Raw genomic sequence first — 18,218 nt, forward strand, 5'->3', positions numbered from 1 at the left:
AGCTGGAGGTTGCTATGAGGTGTGACAGACAAAATGAGACTCTGTTTCTAAAAAAAAAAAAAAAAAAATTTAGAACAGAGACTTTAAGGAACAACTTTCCAAGCATTACCTGCATTTATTAGAGATGTAGTTTGACAAGCTGAAATGAATCTTGGTAGTAGAAGAGGCAGGTAGGTTTGATGTATGTGTTGGAGAGAGGGAACTCTACATCTAACTGTCCAAATTAACCATTAAGCTTCAGTATACTATCAGCGTACAAAGGAAACTATTATAATTTAGTTTTTTATTCTCCTTCTTAAAGTTATATTTAGAAAGTCTGATACTTTATGACTTATACTGTTTCCTAGATATCATCAAAGATGTAAGTATTTAAATAAAGTAAAACATTCTATCTTACAATTACTATGTGGGTCTATAACAATTCTTTTATAAATCTAGGATACATTACCAGATTTTATGATTTTATTTTTCCTACGATTTGAAATATTTTGCTAATCCTAGGTATTATCTTTCACCATTGCTCATCAATTAATCCCAACTTTACTAAAAAATAAGAAAATGAAAAAATAATTCAGTTGCCTACAAGAATGATGCAGCAGTGAAATAAATCTAGACGAATTATCCTTTACTTTCCTTATTTTTTTTCCAGTTTTCCTGTTTTGAACAAAATGTTGCATTAACTTTTTTTAAAAGTACAGGAGACTAACAAATACAAGCAGTGTAACCTGGTTCTTTGTACCCTCAATGAATTCCCAACAATAAAAAAATAAATAAATGAAAGTACAAGAGACTGAAGACATCTTTGTAGTCTATATAAAGGAAGGAAAAACTTTTCCTGTACCCTCTTAGGTTTAATACCTAGGGGCCTGTGCATTAAACTAAGACAGGACAGACTACCAAGAGAAAAAGTATACAATTTTTATTAACATTTACATGCACAGGAGACCACAGAAAATAATATTCAAAGATGTGGTTAGATTCTGACAGCTTCTATACCATTTTAACACAGAAAAGAGAATTTAGGATTTGAAGAACAATAGACCATGGGGAAATGACTCGGAAACAGTATACTGGAGAACTAAATGGAAAGTAAGTAGTATTCTGGTACAATGCTTATGCAAACTTATCTCTGTGTTGAGGAATTATGCCCTTCTCTTAAGCAGAGAAGAGGACAGAGAATTCCTGCATCTGTTGATTTTCAATTGCCTTCAGCTCAAAATAAAATTTATGCTAAAGTGGCATATTTTGGGGGGGCATACCCCAATCCCCTTCACCTTTTAGTTTTCACTTAATGTAATTAAGACCTCAGAATTTTATTTTTCTGCCTATAATGAAAAAGAAGAAAATTAATAGAAAAGGCAATTCACAATTAGATGAACCCAAAGGTGAAAGCAAAGATAGACATGAGCACTTTAGACTCCAATGATGACGGTGAATTCACTATCCAAGGAAATCTCAGACTGAGTCTTCAGATGAGTTACCCTAGATAAATTTTCTAAAAAATAATCAATGAAGGAATAATGTATTTCTAAAAACAAAAAGAAAATATAGTATTCTCATTCAGCAGGACAGAATTAATCATGCAATATTTTTATTAATATAGAACATGCTGTTTTTTGAGAAGATAGAGAAATTTTTAGAATTCACTGGATTGATTATTCTAACTGGTTGCTTACAAATCTGAAAGCAAAAATATCTTTCAACTGTGGAGCAAAGAAGATGGGCATCCTTTCTGTAACAAAGCTATGAATCATCAAAGGTTTCAAAAAAGCTTCCAGTATTGCATTTTGATGATATACATGGAAAAAGATCCAAAAGAAATGACAAGCTGGAACCTATTAGGAAAGCATTTGAAATTTTGAATCAATATTTATAAGACAAATAGTTCCAGGGTCATGTATGACAGTTGGTAAGTACAGACAGTCCCTGACTAACCATGCTTCAACTTAACGATTTTTTGACACACACATCCATTGTGCTTTTTACTTTCAGTTCAGTATTCAATAATACGTGAGATATTCGACATGTTACTATTATAAAATAAGCCTTGTGTTTAATGATTTTGTCCAACTGAAGGCTAATGTAAGTGTTCTGAGCACATTTGAGGTAGGCTAGGCCAAGCTATGATGTTTGGTAGGTTAAATGTATTAAATGAACTTTCAACTTACAAATAATTTTGCAATGGCTTTATTATATGTGTTAAATGCATTTTTTACTTATGATATTTTCAAGTTATGATGGGTTTATCAGTATGTAATCCTATTATCATTGAAGAAGCATCTGTAGTTAATTGCAGTTAGATGACATTATCCACTTTGGTGGGTATAAATACCTTCAAAATCTGGAAATAAAAATCCAGACAACATGGGGCAGTAAAATGTAAGCATGGAAGATGCAGATCTATAGAGAGTCAGAAAAGGGGTGAGAGCAGAACCAAGAGTAACAAGCATACAAGAATAGAAAATTTAAAAATTCTGTCAAGAGACATAACTCATGACAAATTTTTTTTTTTTTGTAGAGACAGAGTCTTACTTTATCGCCCTCCATAGAGTGCTGTGGCGTCACACAGCTCACAGCAACCTCCAACTCCTGGGCCTAGGCGATTTTCTTGCCTCAGCCTCCCAAGTAGCTGGGACTACGGGCACCCGCCACAACACCCGGCTATTTTTTTGTTGCAGTTTGGCTGGGGCTGAGTTTGAACCCGCCACCCTTGGTATATGGGGCCGGCATCCTACCCACTGAGCCACAGGCACCACCCCTCATGACAAATTTTTTATGGATTTAGTCTTAGCTGAGAATTATCCAACAAGAAACTTTCCTTAGTTGACTCTCTTAGGAAGAGGGTTTCATTCACAAATGGAAAATCTGGATTTCAAATGTACTCCATAATTCTTACTGTCCTAACAAAAAGTAACTTTTCTCAATTCAGTGCATTCGTAACAATCAATGAATTTTAAAAAAACCTGCATAAATTAACCTGAAGTGATTCATATTATATAATAAAAAGACTATGGAAGGATAGATATACTCAAAAAGAACACCAGAAACTATACTTGCAAAAGAATTACTTAAAGATGGCTTATGACTCTTCTTAATACAGAGAATAGTTTCATTATATGGGAAAAGCTTCAGTTACAAAACTCTAAGTCACCAAGAAGAAATTCCTCACTCAAATAGAAAAAGAACTTGCAAGAGCTAAGAAGAAAATTTGGCCTTACCATCTAGCCACAATGTTCTTTTGTACAGACCTCAAAGTAGGGAAGAAGAAAGGAAGATGTTCTTTGTGTAGATACAAAAAGCAAAAACTCAAAAAAAAAAAAGTGTGCTTCAATAGAGTATTTGTCAAATGCATTCAAATGTGATTTACTTTTACTGTAGGGATGTTGCATAATAAAATGCATGAAATAGTTTTTTTTTTCTTTTTCTAAGTATATACAATAAGATTTACAATGTTATTCTTATTGCATAGAATTAATAAGAATCTCATTAAAAGCTCTAATAAGTCTGCTTGGCGCCTGTAGCTCAGCGGCTAAGGCACCAGCCACATACACCAGAGCAGGCAGGTTCAAACCCAGCCCAGACCTGCCAAACAACAATGACAACTACAACCAAAAAACAGCCAGGTGTTGTGGTGGGCACCTATAGTCCCAGCTATTTGGGAGGCTGAGGCAAGAGAAATCTCTTAAGTCAAAGAGTCTGAGGTTGCTGTGAGCTGTGATACCACAGCACTCTACTGAGGGTGACAGTGAGAGACCATCTCAAAAAAAAACTCCAATAAGTTGTTTTACATTATGCCTTTATTCTTACTTCTGTAAATTACATATAAAATAATTTAAAATGTAAAAGAAAAATAAAATAGTTCATTTCAATCTAGATGGTAAACAGTAGTAACTATTTGTTCTGGTATACTGAGGGTTAATCCTTAAAAGAAAAGGGTTACAGAAATAAACCAGAATGATACAAGCTGAGTAAATCAAATGGTTATTTAAATCATATTATAAACAATTTAACTGAAAAATCAAGTATTTTTTAGTCCTTCTCTAACACAAGAAGAGAAAAGAAAACTATTCAGGATTATATGTTTAATTAGTGAGTATGTCTTGGGATGCTGAGGCAGGTGAACTGCCTGAGCTCACAGGTTCCAGACCAGCCTGAGCCACAGCAAGACCCCGTCTCTAAAAAACAGCCAAGCATGGGCAGCACCTGTTGCTCAAAGGAGTAGGGCACTGGCCCTATATACTGGAGCTGGTGGGTTCAAACCCACCCAGAACAAAAACTGCAAAAAAAAAAAAAAATTAGCCAGGCATCGTGGCGGGCACCTGTAAGTCCCAGCTACTTAGGCGGCTGAGGCAAAAGGATCACTTTAACCCAAGAGTTTGAGGTTACTTGAGCTAAGACACCATGGCACTCTTGGTCACCAAGAGTGACCAAATAAGACTCTGTCTCAAAAAAAAAAAAAAAATTAGTGAATATGTCAAAAGGATTAATCTTGTTTATGCTTTTGAAATAACAAAGTATATTTTTAGTACAAAATTCCAATTTCCTGTCACCTAAAACTATAGCTTACTTTTCATTTACAAATATTGCAATTCCAAGTAGGTATATCCCCTGCCCAATTTGTATAGAACAAAAAAATTCTTGGCATGGTTCTAAATTTTCTCTTTATAATAAAGAAAATAAATATGAGAAAGGAAGTTACAAAATTATTTATTCCTTTCCTTCGCCCTTCTCTCTCCTACTAAAAAAGCCAATACTGACTAGTAAAAACAATGGGCTGAAAAAGGACGGGGCTAGTAGTCTAACTAGAGAAATGCTCCAGGTGAAGGTAGGGCACTAAGATATGCAATCCTTCCATATCAAACTACTTTAGAATTCAGTAATTCCGAATTTCCTAAACTAGATAGGTTAGTCTTATGGTCCAAAATTGCCCCTCCCCCCTTTTCCTAACTCCCAAACACCCATCCCTAGGGCACTGCTCCAAGCTGTTTATCATATTATGCGCAGGTAAATTTACACCAAGTACTAACCAAAATATCACCCCACAAATTACTTGCTAATTGCAAAAGGAAATGCTAACAATGTAAAGATAGATCAGATTTTGGATTACTCATAAGACAACCTTACTTCACATGTTTTCTGATGTTGAATGAAATGAAGTACCCAGCATGTTTATAAAGTATTCTTGTCGAAAGTAGTAAACTTCAATCTATTCGATCTTTAGATCTAACTTCAACTTCACAAAAAAATACAGGGGCTAGAGGGAATAATTTAAACACCATGAGGATGAACTATAAGTAAAATACAGAACATGGGTTATTCTACAAGACTACTAACCTGGTCCCTTCAAAAGGTCAATGTCGTCAGAAAACAAATAAGGAAACTACTCTAAATTAAAAAAACTAAGACAAACAAATGTAACCCATGACTGGATCTTGAGTCCAAAAAAAGTATAAAGGGCATCTTGGGGATAAAGAGGGAAATGTGAATATATGCTACATTATACATTAGATTGGGGGGAATGTTCTTAACTTTCTTAAGTGTGATTATGGTATCATGTAATACAGAAAAACGGCCTTAATCTGATGAGATATGCACGAATACACGTACAGTATTTAGGGGTGAACTGTTATACCTACAAGGGCCTTTGAAAGGTACACCAAATAGTGTGACAAGGCAAATGTGGCAAAATGGTAATGACAACTGTAAGAACTAGGTGGTAGGTAGAAATGTTCAAATGGGCTATTCTTCAAATTTTCGATGTTTGGAAAAAAGTGCAATTACTTCAATAAAAATTTGCAAAGTTAAAAAATTAGCTCAAAAACATTGTAAAAGAAAAGGCAACTAAATAGTACATCTCAGATTTTTTATGTGAGCCTCCTTGCCTATTCTCACCCTCCTTGTTCCCACAAAAATAAGACATACTAGAGTGCGTTGAGCCCTGATGTGGAGTCAGAAGACCCAAGGTTCTACAATTGGCCCTGGCTCTTGCTAGTCAGGTGACCTGATGAAAGTCCCTACAAATAGGGATAAGAGGTACCAAACAGGTGACATCATTGATAGATAAAAATACAAGAGACAATTATGATGGTATTTGTAGTGACATTAAAACCTAAGGGCACACAGTCCTAAATTTTCTAAACATACCAGTGCCTTCACAGGCAGGTTTCTGTGACAAGACGGCTTGAGCTGGCATAGTTATCCCACAAAGCAGGACACCTTACAAAGGTTAACTGCAGGCTTTTGTACTTTAAAACTCTCCTTCTGGCTTTCAGTTTTATGATTAATGGCACTAAAAAACGTCAAATTCTGTCCAAAACCTCATACTAATAAAGCCATCTTTCTAAGTTGACAGAATTTTTTTAAAAATGTATCTTCGTAAACAAAGAGAATCCCTTGACCAAAGATCTCCCGAGCTTCCAGAAGCGGGTTCAGGCTGACGTTTTTTCCTCTCCTGCAGATTTCTCCTTAAAAGCGTTAAAACTTGAGATTAGTTGGGTGGGAACTCCTTCCATGTCTACAGCAGGCTAAAACCTCGGAGTGAGATCATTCTTTCCGTCTCATTCAGTGAAACCTGCGAAGCTCACTTAGGGAATTGTTTATCGAGCTCCACACTCCTCCTCAGGGCCCTTCTTCTGCAGACAATAACGGGAATTCCACGGCAGAATGGGCAAGTCCCGCCGACAAAAATGAAGGTGTCAGCATGGAATGCCAGGTCACCCGGGCAACCGAGGGGCCCTCTGACTGAAAGTTCCTAACCACCTTAGGTCGCTTTTCCTACGGCTGAAGGCTCTCGGGGGTGGGCTGTGGTGTGAAGTATTAGGTCTCGGCCAGACATCGGCACAAAAACGTATGAAAGAGCGAAGGGAGCCGCCTCCAGAGAGAAAGGCCCAAACCAGGCCAGGGACACCCAGGCGCGCAGGCCTGGGAGGCGAGGTGGCGGGGGAGCAGAAGGCGGCGGCCTGCGCGGCCGTGGCCTGCAGCAGCCCAGCCAGGCGCCGCGTCGCGCCGGGATCCCTCCCCCGCCGGGGCCGACGCAAGATGGCGGTCCGGCCGCCGCCGCGCAGCCGGCCTCCTCCCTCGCGCCCTGGGCGCTCCGACGACCCGCGCCGGCCTCGAGACCCCCGGCCCTGCGCCCCCGGAGTGAGGCGGCGCAGGCCGCGCGGGAGGGCCTCTGCCTGCTGCAGCGCGGGGCGGGCGGGGGCGGGGGGCGCTTACCGTGAGCGGAGCGGATCGGCCTGACTGGAGCCCTGAGGAGGAGGAGAAAGAGGAGGAGGAAAAGGAGGAGCGCGAAAGACTACACTGCGGCGACAGTGGCGGCTCCCATTGCGGAGCAGGCAGCCGAGCTGTGGAAAGGGGGGGCTCTCGTGCAGCCAGCGCGCAGCCTCATGGGTAGGCTCCGGGTCAGCCGCCCGCGTCCGGGCTCCCTGTCTTCCCGCGGACGCGGGGGGCGGGCGTCGGCATGTGCGCCGCGTCGCCGGCCCTCGAAGCCCGCGGCGAGGGCCCGAGCGCGGCCGAGGTGTGAGCGCCGGCCGGCCGCAGCCCCGAACCCGGGCGGCGCCCAGTCTTGGGGCGCAGAGCCCTGAGTTCTGGGCCCTCCCTGCGTAGAACGGCCTCCCCGTGGGTTTGGAAAGTATAAAGGTGACAGAACACAGCCACCATTAAAAAGCAATACTGGGCCCTGCAGGACGAGGACAGCGGATGAGGAAAAGGAGGAAAGTAAGGTTCTAACAACTGGCTGATTTTACCAAATTTGTATTTAAAGTGGTTTTCTCTTGCATCTCCTATCGAAATCTAACAGAATACGAATCTCTACATTTAATGTTTTGTTTGAGATACAAGAATTGAAATTCCCGGCGCGGCGCTGGTGCCTCAGGGGTTAGGAAGCCGGCCACATACATACACCAGACCCGGCGGGTTCCAACTCGGCCCGGGCCTGCTCAACAACAGTGACAACAACAACAAAAAACAATAGCCGGGCACTGGGGCGGGCGCCTGTAGTCCCAGCACTCGGGAGGCTGAGGCAAGAGAATCACTTAAGCCTAGGAGTTGGAGGTTGCTGCGAGCTGTGACACCACAGCACTCTACCCAGGGTGACAGAGTGAAACTCTGTCACACACACACAAAAAAATAATAATAAAACCAGAATTGCAATTCCAGCCATCCACACAGGCCTGGCCGTCTTCTGTAAAGTTTCTGGGTTTTATAAAAAGGAGAAATATTACCTACTTTTCCGTACAGTTCTTTGACACCTAAGAGTTCGCCGGGTGTGGTGGCTCACGCTGTAATCCCAGCGCCGGAGCTGTGGGGTGTGCGTGTGCGCGTGTGTGCGTGCGGCGTGTGGTGGCTGACGTGGGTGGGTCAATTCAGCTCATGAGTTCGAGACCAGACAGAGCAAGAGTGAGACCCTCCCCCATGGCTAGTAAAAATGGAACAACTAGCCTGAAGTAGTGGTGGGTGTCTGTAGTCCCAGCTACTTGGGAGGCTGAGGCAAGAGGATTGCTTAAACCCAAGAGTTTGATGTTGCTGTGAGCTACGATGCCATCACAGTCTACGCAGGACTACAGAATGAGACTCTGTGTCAAAAAAACAAACGAAAAAACTCTTGGGAATTACAGCTAGTTGGTTGAGAAGCCATGAAACTGGCTTCAGGTTACAGCAGGGAGTTTCTGCAGCCAGGCTTACAGAGAATTACATTCTTGGAGCAATGTTATATGCCCCAAGTGCTTTCTCCCCTGACTTCGTTGAGTATGACAAGAATGACCCAATTGGTGTGACCGTCTTTCACAATCTTTTAATTCCTAACTCTGCCATATGGATATTAACCTTAAGTTCTTTGATAGTAACCAAAGAAAGTTATGACCAGTGTATTTACAAGAAAAACATTTGCTGTCTTCAAAACAGTGTTAAAAAGTACACTTGCTAAGATACTGCCTGCAGAAACTTGTTAAACATTGCATTCTGATCTGTAAGGAAGGTTGCTTCAACCAGTGTGTCCTCACAAGATCAATGGGCAGTAAACCCGAAATCTTAACCGCAGGTGTGCACACACGCATGGGGGCGCTAAAATGTCAAAATCTTAAAGCATTTTTGTTTTTAATTTTTTGAGACAGAATCTCACTTTGTGACCCTTGGTAGAGTTCTGGGGCATCATAGCTCACAGCAACCTCCAACTCTTGGACTTAAGCGATTCTCTTGCCTCAGACTCCCAAGTAGCTGGAGTAGCTGGGACTATAGGCCCCGCCACAACACCTGGCTTTTTGGGGGCGGGGGAGGGTTAGCGATAAGGGTCTCACTCTGGCTCATGCTAGTCTCCAACCTCTGAGCTCAGGACAATCCACCTGCCTCTGCCTCCCAGAGTGCTAGGATTACAGGCGGGAGCCACCACTCCCAGCCTCTTAAAGCATTCTTAACACATTATTTTTCAAATACAGGTCCTAGAGATTACCAAATCCTGAGTATGAGTGACGATGGCCCAGAGTCATGCCCACTTGTTGTGGCTGGGTTACAGTTTAGTTTCATACCTTATAGGGACACAGGAATTGCATACACATAAAGTCATAAATCACTATATGGAAGGCATATATTGGTTTGGCAAAAAAAAAAAGCAGGACATCTCAAAGAAGAGGAATATAAGGCTATATAAGTGGGTATAATGATTCTTCAGTTTGTAACTGGCTAAAGAAATGAAGCTTTGTCAAAAGGCTTGGAATGTTTTACATTAAGGAAGTCTCTTAATCAGAGACAAGTCACTGTTACTAGACAAAGAGGAGCCAGCTGTCTGTCACAGTCAGCCAATATGGAGAGATGGGGATAGGTCAGCCAAACTTTGTCAGAACTCAGTGATTCTGGAGAATAGTGAGAGTAGCCTCTTGAAGATTGTTCTGTTCTTCTATTTCCAAAAATCAGTTTTATACATGAAGGTTCAAAGCAAAGACCACATTAGCTCTTATTTTAGATAATAATCAACGAAACATAGTGACCTATTACATCATTTCTAATTCAAAAGTTAATTTCCTAAATAAATCTTCCTAAACTATTCAGGGCATCTTTAGGGTGGGACCTAAATTTACAAAACAATAAGACTGGGGGACAGGAAGTGAAGGTCATGTAGAACTTAAAATGACCAGACTAGTCATGTCTGCTGTCACCTGACTAACTCCATCTTATTTTTACCACTTGCTTTCCTCACTAAACGGAGACTCACAAGACCTGTCGAATAAATTGAAGGTCTACCGGAGCTTTGTCCCTTGCATAGCCTTGGGCTATTAGTGAGTTACAAAGGAGATCTTCAAGAAGGGAAAGGGACATTATGAGATTTGTCTGACCTCCCTTCTCTTGGCCAGCAACTCAGCTTTAGGGTATTTCTGGGATCTCATGGCCAAGAGGGGGTCCATTCCATCAACTGGAGGGCTTAAGATTTTAGTTTAGTTTACACTTCTTACAATGTCAGAAAACAAAAAAAAATTTTTTTTCAAGAAAATTAGATCTCACTTGGCTTTACTGATTCTAGATTTGGAGCAACACTTCAGTCCATAAAATGGATTAAGTGTTCCAATGAATTGAGCAGAGTTTACCTTTATAGACAGAAAAAGAGCTGAAGAATGCAGAAACAAAGAAAAAAAGCAGTTTGGTCATTTCAAGGTTACTTTCCTTGTATAATGATGACCAGAACAATAGAAACATAACTGATTCTTCAGATTATCCTTTATTGTATGGATTAAAACAGAGGAAATTGTTATCGTGTCAATTGAAGATTGAAACTGGCTTGTTTGGGAAATGAGGCTGTTATCTCTCCTAATTTTTTAGGCTGCTTAACAACTCACTTTTAATTTGGTGAGCATCCATTTTGATTATTAGTCTGGTGCAGTAGTTTAATCCAAAGCAATGGTGTCCTATAACTTTTGATTAATAACAGTATGAAAGTGAATATTTCACCCTGCATTGAAGAGTCTGCTCCTCACTTTGCAGAGACAAAACTTAATGTTACCAGCCTCTAGAACTAATTTAAATCTAGGGGAATGATGCATGCCAACTAAACTTACTAGAGACTGATGTATAAACCAACTTCCAACTTTTTTTTCATGAGAAATAAGATTATAAAATGGGTCAACATACTTTCATTCAGAAGAAACATTTACTTGAGAAGCCAAATTACAAAGGATGCCTGGGAAGAATGGAATCAGCACATAGAAAGTTATTTAGATGATTCTGATGATGTCATTCTTAAAACTCCCTCCTTGGCTTCTAGAACACCATTCTCTTGGCTTACTTGACTTATTGTTCACATCTTCCCATCAGTTTTAAGAGCTTCTTTTCCTCTGACTTATTATATTTTCAGCCCCTTTTACATGATATGCATTTGCTGTAGGTATCCTCACAGCACTTATTCTCTTTAAAGGAAGGTTGGGCCCTAGTCTCTTTCCTGATGGTAATGGATATGGGTGATTTCCCAGCTTCCATTCCACAACTCCCTTGTGTTCATCCATGCAGTTTGGGCAGAATTAATCCCCCCAGCAGGTGTGAGAATGGTCCCACTCACTTAAAATCATCAGAATTACCCTCATCCTTGATTTTGTTTTAGAGGCCAATCAGAGTGAAACCCAAGATTTTTTTTTTTTTTTTTTTTTATTGCAGGGAAAAGAGTTCTTTTCGTTTTCTTCTTGAATGGTATGGTATTAAAATGAAAATACTGGATGAGCAACAATCTTTTTTTTTCTTTGCTACTGAGTGGAGCTGAATGAAAATAAAGCTAATGCATAGAAAAGGAGGGCTGGGAAAATTAATCATAAAGAAAGGCAGCCTGAGAGAATCATAAACCACCAAATCAAACTGAACCTGAACCCCATGCTACCTCTAGACTGTTGTATGAGCCAATAAATTCCCTTTGTTGTTTAAACTGAAAGGGTGCAGGATAAGCTATTGTGGCATAAAATTATCTCGAGCTGAATACATTTGAGTTCCTGAAATCCCTTATCTGCCTAAAAGCAGAGCCTTTCAAAAGAACCCAATTGTTATAAATCCCCTCCAGAGAGTAACAAAGAAGATTGACTGTTATCACAGGAGACTCTGAGAATTGTTGCCACACCTAAACAGACATTGTCACAAAACTATTATATCTCCCATGTTCTCCGAAGGGCCCATTTGTCTTTCCTAAAAGTCATTTGTTTTCCCAATAACTGCTCTTATACCCTCCCATTCAGGGAGCTATATCAGTCTATAAGCCCCAAATTTTAATCACCCCTTGAGTTACATTTCTTTGTGAACTCCCTTACCAATGTATGTTTTTAAAATCTGTCTTTTCTCTTGCCAATCTGTCATTTGTCAGTTTAATTTATAGGCCTCTGATTATTGAACATAAAAGGGTAGAGGAAAAGTTTTTTTCCTTCCCTGCAAAGCCAAATTGAGTTGAGTTTTCTGTTACCTACCACTGAAAGTAAAGGCAGTACCCAAGTTATAAACATCCAACTTACATACAACTCATACAAACAGAGGCTATTACAGATAATAGGCAAATGTACCTATTCCAACTTAACATAGAAATTCAACTTACGAACAAACCTATAGAATGTAGAGGAATGAACACCATGCTGGCAAAGGACAGTTACTGATTCTTATCACATTAAAAGGAAATGCTGAGAACAGGACAGTCTCCTGGCAAGCCTAGAGACGTTTTGTGACTTGGGGGCAATCCCCAAAGTAACTCCGTGTTCCAGAATGAGATAAGATCGGTCACTCAGTAGTAAGCATGTGCTAAACATTGTTGCTTAGTAGTTCTTCATCAGGGTTGTGGGGAAAGAACGCATGAGGAAAGAGCACGTGGCAATCCTTATGCTTGCAGCCCTCCTATGTAATTACCTTAACTCTCCACACCTGTTGTGCATGTCATTACCTTAACTCTCCACATTTGTTGTGTATAACCTTAATAAATAGCCATTGCAGAGGGGGCTCTGGGCTACCCTGCACTTAAGGTTTGCCTGCCTCCCACAAGCTTGTACTTCTAATCCATGTCATGCCTGGTTCTTTCCCCAGGTGACTGAGACCAAGGCCTTAGGGGTCTCGACAAAAGAACCTGTCTTGTTCATAACCCAGGGACTGCCTATATCTTAACTGTGACAGAGACAATGACACACATTCACTGTCTTCTTTTCCTCTTTGCACTGTGTTTTCTAGCTTCCTTACTTCTATATTGGTCTGTGTGATTATTTCTGGCCAGTGGACTAAACAGAAGCAGTGATCATCCAAGGTAAGCCTGACCTTTAAAACCTTCAGCAATTTATAATTTGTTTTTTACACATCACCCAGATACTGAGAACTCTGAGAAGCTAGGGTATGGCAGCAACAATAAGTGGAAGGATGCTAGATCTCTTTATAATTGCATGGAGCATCTTTTGTGCCACCATCTACTGCAATAGCTCCTTCCTCCCTGGCGTTTCTTAGAGCCTGAACCAGCATGTGTCAGTCATGACCTTAAGGGCCTGAAAATAAACCAGTTCTGGTAAAGGGATGCATTACAGCAGGGGTCCTCAAACTTTTTAAACAGGGGGCCAGTTCACTGTCCCTCAGACCGTTGGAGGGCTGGACTATAGGCCCCAGGATGAGTTGGTGCTAAGCAGGACAGGCAGCAGTGGCAATAACATCCAGTGGGCCAGATAAATGTCCTAGGCAGGCTGCATGTGGCCTGCGGGCTGTAGTTGAGGACACCTGCATTACAGGATTGAATGAAGGCCATCAGTTTGGAAATAACACACAAGGGTGTGACTTGGTACCTTTAGCTCAGAGGTTATGGCATAAGCCACATGCACCAGGGCTGGTGGGTTCAAACCTGGGCCAGGCCTACTAAACAACAATGATGACAACAACAACAAAAAAATAGCTAGTCATTGTGGCAGGCCCCTGTAGTTCCAGTTACTTGGGTAGCTGAAACAAGAGAATCACGTAAGCCCAAGAGTTTAAAGTTGCTGTGAGCTGTGCCACAGCACTCTACCAAGGGCAACATGGTAAGACTCTGTCTCAAAAAAAAAAAAACAAAAAACAATATACAAGGGTCTATCAGAGTAGGTCCTTACTTTAATCCTCAATCCAAAAAACATGGTGGACCAAAGGACCAAGAGTGGCATGTTGGAGACTTGGGCAATGTGACTGCTGGTGAAGGTGATGAGGCCATTATGTCTATTGTGTCTACTGAAGATTCTGTGATCTTACTCACAGGAGAACAGGAGAACTCACCATCATTGTGAGGTTAATGATGGTCCATGAAAAACTAGATGACTTAGGTAGAAACGAAGGAAATGTAAAGATGGGAAACACTGGAAGTCATTTGGCTTGTGGTATAATTGCAATCTTCCAATAAACATTACTAAGGATGAGGTCTGAGTCCTACTAACTCATCTTTTGTCCTACTAGAAATGTAACTTTGCTGCCAGAATTTTTCCCTGTGCCCAGTAATTTTTGATCTTGGGTTCAAATAATGAAACCACGGGCCACGTGGATCAGCAACAGGACAGAGTTTATAAACAAGGAAAGATTGATAGAAAGATAATCAAAAGAGGGGGAACAGAACCTCCATCAGCAAAGGGAGAGGAATCCAAGTGGGAATCTCTACCCTACCCTTATCTTCTGTCTAGGGGGCTTAAATCCTACCCCACAAGCAGAGAGTCCTGGGGAAGTATGCCACAATTGGCCAGAGATCTATGGACAGAAAAATAATCCCAAAATTAGCACGAGAATGTGGTCCTTGCAGTTTTTTGCCTCAGACATTGGGTGTGTGCTCCCTACTCCAGGAGGCAATGCCCAGAACTGTTCAAGCTGCTCTATTCATGACCTTGTTTGAATGTGGTCTGAAAAAGGAAGTTTATTTGTACCTAGAGATGGGAGTCTGTGATAAGGCCAACTTCTGAGCTCATCTATGTCTAGAAAATGGTGGTTCTTGTCCATTCCTGATTGGGGGGGAGTGGCAACCCTCTATCAACTTGATAAACTTCAAACATGGTAATCTTAAAGTTAATAATAATTGCATAAAGCACATCACTAAGGTGATCCTCAGTGGACTGATTGGAGCAAAAAAAAATAAATTTTTATCAGGTCACGACACTGAGATTTGAGGATTGTTATGCTGCAGGAACATGAGGCTCAGTGGAGAGAAGGAGCACCCAAACACCATGTTTATAAGAGGAAGGGCTTTATTTCAGCCAGTGGAGCAAATAGCATAGACGAATTCAAAATGGCCACACTCCCTGACTGGCTTGGTCTTTCCCTTTTTATCTCCAGTCAAAAAGTTCCAACCCATGGGTACCTTTCTCATTGGTCAGTTTGAATCAAGTGGGAGAAGCTGTTCCAGTCCCCACAAAACTACAGGATATCACAAAAGTGGAAATTTCCAGGTCCCAGGAAGTTAAGTCTACAAATTCCTAAGAACTGAGTCACCATGGAAAAGACCCTGCAGGTGTATCCTTGGGGTTTCCTTGAGAAGACTTCTGTTCTCCTAGACCTCACCCTTCCCAGGTCTCCTGTCTCAGTTAATCAGAGATTAGTGATTAACAGCTATAATCATTAACACTGATTAATAATAAAAGTGGTAGCCTACTGTGACAAAAACAAACTAAAATATGTGTCATTAACTTAGCATAACAATTAGGTAGGAATTTAGGAAACAAATATAGCCAGCTGGACAATTGAAAGTTCCTATTACGCAGTGGCTAAACTGTTGCTTATAAAACTTTAGAAAGTGGCTCGGCCCGGCTAAGGCGCCCGCCAAAGGCGCCAGCCACGTGCACCCAGGGTGGTGGGTTCGAATCCCCAGCCCGGACCCGCCAAACAACAATGATGGCTGCAACCAAAAAATAGCCGGGCGTTGTGGCGGGCGCCTGTGGTCCCAGCTACTTGGGAGGCGGAGGCAAGAGACTCGCTTGAGCCCAGAAGTTGGAGGTTGCTGTGAGCTGTAATGCCATGGCACTCTACCCAGGGGAAAGCTTGAGGCTCTGTCTCCAAAAAAAAAAAAAAACTTTAGAAAGCAAATTAGTGTCTAGATAACTTGTAGCTCCAAGGAAGAATTCAGAAAATAGCATTAATAGTGGATATTGGTGATTTTTTTTTTAACATGCTAAGCAAAGAAAACTTTGGGGGACAAAGGAAATTTTTCCCATCTGAAGGTTTGAATCTGCTGAAATAACTGACAACAGACAGATTAACAGGAGAAAAAGCACACAAATTTATTAAAACGCAAGTGTGTATGGGAGCTATACAAAATATAAGACTCAAAGAAGGGACACATGGTTGAGGCCTAAATACCCTCCTCATAGGAGAAAGGGAAATGGAGGATGTAGATAATTTTGAGGGTAGATTTTCAGAGGGAAATGAATGTCCTAAACATACCATGGTCTGGAAAAAAATTCTTCTGAACTCTGCAGGAGGCAATGACAAATTCCAGCAAGGTCAGAGGGCAGAACTGTGAGCAAAGGTTATCTTGTTATGCAGATAAAGTCTCCTAGGTAATATCTCCCTCTGCTCTGTCTCCCTCTGAAGAACAGATGAAAAATCAGGCCTGGTGAAGACTTTTCAGTCTTTTCTCTTCTCTGATAGTTAATCTTTCCTGATTATTTGATGAGATTCCTGGGGAGGATTTTAAGACAATTGTACTTCTCAAAAAAGTTTTCATCAGTTGGATAAAACTTTCAGAGAGAGCCCTTCCCTGTGCTCTGGGGAGGAGGGGAAAGAAGGAAAAGTCCTCAGTTCTTGAGAAGGGGCATAAAGAAAGGGGCTTCAAGGAGAGGAAGGCGGGTGGAAAGAAAACCCGGACTGCTGAACCAGAAAATCTGGAGGGCCCATAGGAATGTGAACCTGAAGTAACCTAGGTAACCAATGACCAATAGAAAGAAAACATCAATGACCAATAAGAGAGGGCAATACTGCCTTGAGGCACAGAGAGGCCAATGAAAAACTTGCAGACAATTTCAAATGGAGTATTTATAATCATCCTGCAGGCCTTTGGATCTGGGTCTCTCTTATGTCTGCTCCTTCACTCCAACTCTCTTTGGAAGTGCTCTAAACTTTCTCTTTGTTTTTCTTAAATAAAATCTCTTTTTGTTACCCTGAAACTTACGTAGGCTATTTTTGCTTTCTATCCACGCTGCCTGTCTGCTCCAGGTTTATTTTCAGTTTCCAGTGGCTTTTGCTTTCGATTACTACTGTGCCTTGGTTGAACTTTCTAAGTTCAGCCAAGTAATCAAACCAGGTCTACTGGGTTCTGGGAACTGGGAATCCCGACCCACAACAATTCTGAGGTAGCTTCTAAGGCTTTCCAGTTCCTTTAATTCAAACATGCTTAGCATGCTAAAGCACCATACTTTGGGTATCAGTGTTTGAGCCCCAATATTACAAAGAGAAACGAAAGGAAATTGAGAGTCCAATATTTGGAGGCTTTGCAGGGTTGGAAATCACTACTACTTCTAGATTCCAAACAGAGGTGTAATTTTATACGGCTTTGAGCAAGGAAGCCCCAGTAGAATTTAAACAAAGTGACTTACCTCTAGGAAAAGATGAGATAATACTGTTTCAGATAGCATCTATTGTTTCAAATACCCTCAAAGCAGCCATTAGACTCAGAGAAAGAAAGATTTAGTCAAGAAAGCAGACGAGCAGCTTTTCCAACTATCTCTCTAAAGGAAATACTGTTTGTGCTTCAACAATAAACTCTTTGATATTTATGTACCTTTTTTGGGTGCTCCCATTGTCTAATGTCTCACTTCCAACAGCCAGGATCTGCAACTTTTTTTCTGTAGCACTGCCCTTAGGCTATTTGAACTATTTTGCCTGCTTTCATAAAGACTGGAAATGCCTGGGAATTTACTTACTCCCAGGGAAGCTCTTAACCAATGACTGATAAATTCAGGAGTGTGAAAGCTCTAGCTTCCCTGTTGTGGGTGGAAGCAACTAGAAGTATAATTTACACTCCAGAATTCCCCTGTAGGTTTAGGTTGAAGCCACCTTCTGTAGGATTTTGCCTAAAGTTGTGTCCTCCTTTTGTGCAAGTTAAATACAGTAGAACCTCCATTGTTGACCACCTCTTTAAGTTAGCCTAATTTTTATAGACCGGACATACACCACATGTACATATCGGTACAGTAGGCCTAGTTCCTGATGTTGACCACTCCATATGTTGACCAGTTTGTTACAGTCCTATGGGTGGTCAACTTACTTACAGAGATTCTACTGTATTTAAC

At 41.1% G+C, this 18,218-nt stretch overlaps 1 protein-coding gene across 5 annotated transcripts in view; it reads right to left on the reverse strand.

The window, feature by feature from the left end:
- Window positions 1–7,788, reverse strand: part of ZNF280D (zinc finger protein 280D) — a 92,465-nt gene extending 84,677 nt beyond the window's left edge. For 3 of the 5 annotated variants that reach the window (XR_002771949.1, XM_023510058.1, XM_023510059.1), the window contains exon 1: window positions 7,216–7,366. The gene's annotated coding sequence lies outside the window, so the exon portion shown is untranslated. Of the gene's footprint in view, window positions 1–7,215 lie in introns of all 5 variants that reach the window. The other 2 variants (XM_012801978.1, XM_003784375.2) reach the window with 1 other exon arrangement.
- Between the last annotated feature and the right edge of the window lie 10,430 nt (window positions 7,789–18,218).

This window comes from Otolemur garnettii, unplaced genomic scaffold (assembly GCF_000181295.1).
Source record: "Otolemur garnettii isolate 467f Iridium unplaced genomic scaffold, OtoGar3 scaffold00011, whole genome shotgun sequence".
NCBI classification, from domain to species: domain Eukaryota; kingdom Metazoa; phylum Chordata; class Mammalia; order Primates; family Galagidae; genus Otolemur; species Otolemur garnettii.